Source organism: Patagioenas fasciata, chromosome 1, assembly GCF_037038585.1.
Source record: "Patagioenas fasciata isolate bPatFas1 chromosome 1, bPatFas1.hap1, whole genome shotgun sequence".
Classification (NCBI taxonomy): Eukaryota; Metazoa; Chordata; class Aves; order Columbiformes; family Columbidae; genus Patagioenas; species Patagioenas fasciata.
The window spans coordinates 115820441-115824811 of NC_092520.1; the positions used below are offsets into that span (position 1 = coordinate 115820441).

The window sequence follows — 4371 nt, forward strand, 5'->3', positions numbered from 1 at the left end:
ACAAATATGAAGAGGAGAAGGGAGAAGAATCAGGGGCTAACATGTTATTCTAAGAAGGAGATTGATGAAAATTTGGATGGGATTATGTTAGGTTGGTGCAAAAGAAATTGTGGTTTTTGCATTGTTGAAATATGCTGTTTGATATTGGAATAAATTCTTAAATAACTGTGGTTATTTTATATATAGTTTTAACACACTTTTCTAACTTCTTTTTTTCTACTGAGTTATTACTTGATATTTAGTTTTTAAACTGTGGAAATGATGTTAGACAATAAGCAAATTCGCACAATTTTCTTATTTGAGTTCAAAATGGGTCATAAAGCAATGGAGACAACTCTCAACATATCAATGCATTTGGCCCAGGAACAAGAGCCTTGAAGATGAGGCCAGACATCAGAAGTTGACAGTCAGCAATGGAGAGCAATCATCAAAGCGGATCCTCTTACAACTACACGAGAAGTTGCTGAAGAACTCAACATCGACCATTCTACGATCATTCAGTATTTGAAGGAAATTGGAAAGGTGAAAAACCTTGAGAAATGGGTGCCTTATGAGCTCACTGAAAATAAAAAATCTTCATTTTGAAGTGTCGTCATCTCTTATTCCACGCAACAACAATGAACCGTTTCTCGTTGAGATTGTGATGTGGGATGAAAAGTGGATTGTATACAACAATGGAGACAACCAGCTGTTGTCACTGCTTGCTGGTCTGCTGCCAGTCTGATCCACTACAGCTTTCTGAATCCCAGAAAAAACATTTTATTTGAGAAATATGCTCAGCAAATTGATGAGATATACCAAAACCTGAAATGCCTGCAGCCAGCACTGATCAACAGAAAGGGCCCAATTCTTCTCCATGACAATGCCCGACCACAAGTCGTACAACCAATGCTTCAAAAGTGGAACAAATTAGGCTATGAAGTTTTTCCTCATCCAACAGATTCACCTGACCTCTCAACAGCCAACTGCCACTTCTTCAACCACCTCAACAACTTTTTGCAGGAAAAAAACTTGCATGACCAGCAAGATGTAGAAAATGCTTTCAAAGAGCTCCTCAAATCCCAAAGCACAGATTTTTATGATACAGGAATGAATAAACTTATCTCTAATTGGCAAAAATGTGTTGATTGTAATGGTTCCTATTTTGATTAATAAAGATATATTTGAGCCTAGTCATAATGATTTAAAATTCACAGTCCAAACCTCAATTACTTTTGCACCAACCTAATATGATAACGTTATTGGAATTCATCCAGGTTATTTAATCCCAGAGGCTTTTTCACCATTTGCTATGATCCTATATTTGAGACAACCTATTATGATTAAATAGAAGCTGGTGGGAGGGAAAGAACAAAACCAAACCAACCAACCAACCAAAACCAAACCAAACCAAACCAAACCAAACCAAACCAAACCAAACCAAACCAAACCAAACCAAAAGCACACATACAAGACAAACCTCCCCAAAAAAATATCCCAACCAAGCAGAAAGGAAGTAAGAAAAATTGATTAATTTCCTTACATCTTCCTGTGAGAGCTGTTGTTAAATTCAGTTGGCCCTTATTTCGCAGCAGACCTTCCTCAGTGCCAGGTCACAGGGAAACGTAATAATTTAATAGCAGATAAAATTTCCAGATAAAAATATGTGCTGTTTGGAAATCAGATTAATGATGACCTGAATAATCATTTTTCTATTATCAGACCTGAAACGGATAATTACCCAACCCATCACCTCTACAGAGAACTCCAGCACGAAGGTACCAAATAATTAAATCTGTTTCGAGTGAACATTTCTGTACTATGAAAAAAAAAAAAAGTGTGGTTTTCTTTCTGCATTATATAAAAAACACATATGTATGTGGCTCTGAGTAACATGCTTCCAATCACCATATATGTGTTTTAAATCTTCTTAATGATGGAACTGGGACTTGATTCACTTTCGACAGATCATCAAAGACTGAAAGTTTATACACAGGAAATATGACACAGTAATTCACGGCCCTTCAAATTTCTGTAACTGGCAATAATTGATAAAATCCAGTGATTCTATGCAAAATTAGCATTCATTTAAAGTATTCCCTCTATATGGAGTCTCTGTGTCCACTAAAAACCTTTTACAGTTTCCATGTCATTATCCCAGCAGAAACTTCAAGAAGGGTTGAATGAAATATACATTATTTTTCACAGCAAGTTCGCTGTTCATTTATAAACCTTGCACTCGAAATGTACCTGGACTTGCATAATAATGCCTCAATACTTATCCTTGTTTGGATGATAACTCTAGGCTGGAATTTAATACCTGATTTTTAGAAATGAAGTCTATGCTATGATACCTTGGTCTGAACATGTCTCCAGTCATTCATGCTATATGTTAACTAGCAAGAATAGGTAAAAAATAACCTTTCAATATCCTGAAAGACAAATTAGCGTATAACAAATAAGATACTCCTCCTGAGGTTCTACAGCAAAAAAAGCCCTAGTTTATTATACAATGATGAATATGAGAAAGCATCAGCAAACTTTTTTTTTTTTGAAATATCAGATATTACAAATAAGAATGTTTTATCTGTAAGCTCTGCAGTACCTTCCCTACTATTTCAAGCAGCTTCTACTTTCCCAGGAAATAATAATATGGTTCCTTCACTGCTACAGGCTGGTCTTTGTGTATTTCTTTCCTTACTGATACAGATTGATTTTGTCTGATTACCTTCTCTGTAGCTGATAAGAATCCTGCATAACTCACCTTTTATTTTTACTGTAGGTGATAAACTGAATTTACTTTTTGCTGCTATGGTAACATTATTTTATAAAAGTGTTCCATCTTAGCTTTTATACTGAATTTGCTCACAATGTAAGAGGAAGAAGAAAGGAAGAATACTTGAAATGAGAATGAGAAACTGAGGATAATTTAAAAACGCATACAAAATATTAAAGATTAAGAATGGGTTCTTTCAAGTGTTCACTCAGAGGAGAAAAAAAACACCATGTAAACTTCTATAATAATAACTTCATTTGATTATATTTACTATAAAAATGGCAAGGGTCTGTTTAGATAGAAATGTTATTCAGGTATCTAGACATCAAAACAGAACACAAGAATAAGAGATAAAATTAGTCAACTTTTAAAAGAATAAGAAAAAAGAAAACAAAATGAATATTACAGCGTTTTAGATACAAGTTCTGACAAAATAATGTCCTGCAATCATACCAGTCAACAAAAATGGTAATTCCTAGGTCCTTTTCCATTTAATTTAAGGGCATTTCATATGACCCATAAGATGCATTTTACTTCATGAAAATGTTTGATATTGAATATAAGCCTTAAATACATTTGTTTCAAATAAAATTTTACTTGAAAAATAGTATGAAAAAAGAAAGAATACAATTGTTCAGAGATATCCAGATTAAAATATGCAGAAAGAAATGTTCTAGAGTTTGATTTTTTTTTTTTTTCTACTTCAGTTTATGCTTCTTTAGGGGGAAAAAAAAGTCTGTGTAGTGGAAATGAAATTGAATGATCAGCATTAACTTCCCCAATATGACATCAGCTGTGTAAAACAAACAATTTCCAAGAGCCTTCTATATGAAAGCATAAAATAGTATGCTAATTGCTTTGGCTCAAAACTTATTTCTGTTCAGAATTTATACCATAACAATCAGCTAAACTGATCTACAGTTTTTGGTTTGCCTAATAAATAACAGGATTTGCTAATACAGCTCCCTGAAAACTCAGGCTTCCAGAGTTTTAAAATTTCCCATAAGGCTTCAAAGAGAAAGGGATAGAGACAGTTATGTAGGTAATATCAGATAATTTCAAGCATCAAAGACATTTTTGGCCATTCTTTCTCAATGTTCCTAGAAGACTTGATATGCTGGAGCTGTGTCAGTTTTTAGTAGTGAATCTTGACAGTCAGACTGTGACTCTGTTGAGTTCCACAGGGAGCTTCTTGAAACAAAGGGAGGATGACAGCCATAGTTTGCAGTGTGGGAAGGAGGAAGAAAGAAAAGTGGTGTAACTGCTAATTTTATGACATCACAGATGTTCTTTGCAGCCCTTCCTTCTGTGACTTAATTTAAACATAATCTAATTTTAATAAAAGAAAAAAAAAATGTAACATTTCCAAATATGGACTGTCAACGACACCTGTTGACAAAATGTTTTCTTTCAGTGTGCAGAAAACATACTAGTTGTGAAGCTAAGCAAACACTGGATTTGTTGGGGTAATATCTACATCACAGGAAATAGTTCTGGTCAAACCAAATGTACTTCCAAGAGCTTGAAGAAGCAAACAGAAAAAAAAATATAATCTTTGCACAACATACTTACATTTCCTATCTTGATGTCACATATCACTGCTGAACTGAAGTGTT

The 4371-nt window shown here is 34.1% G+C and overlaps 1 pseudogene; it reads left to right on the forward strand.

Annotated features, from left to right (window-relative positions):
• The first annotated feature begins 249 nt into the window (after positions 1-249).
• On the forward strand, positions 250-1152 carry LOC139828954 (histone-lysine N-methyltransferase SETMAR-like; annotated as a pseudogene).
• Positions 1153-4371: the final 3219 nt, after the last annotated feature.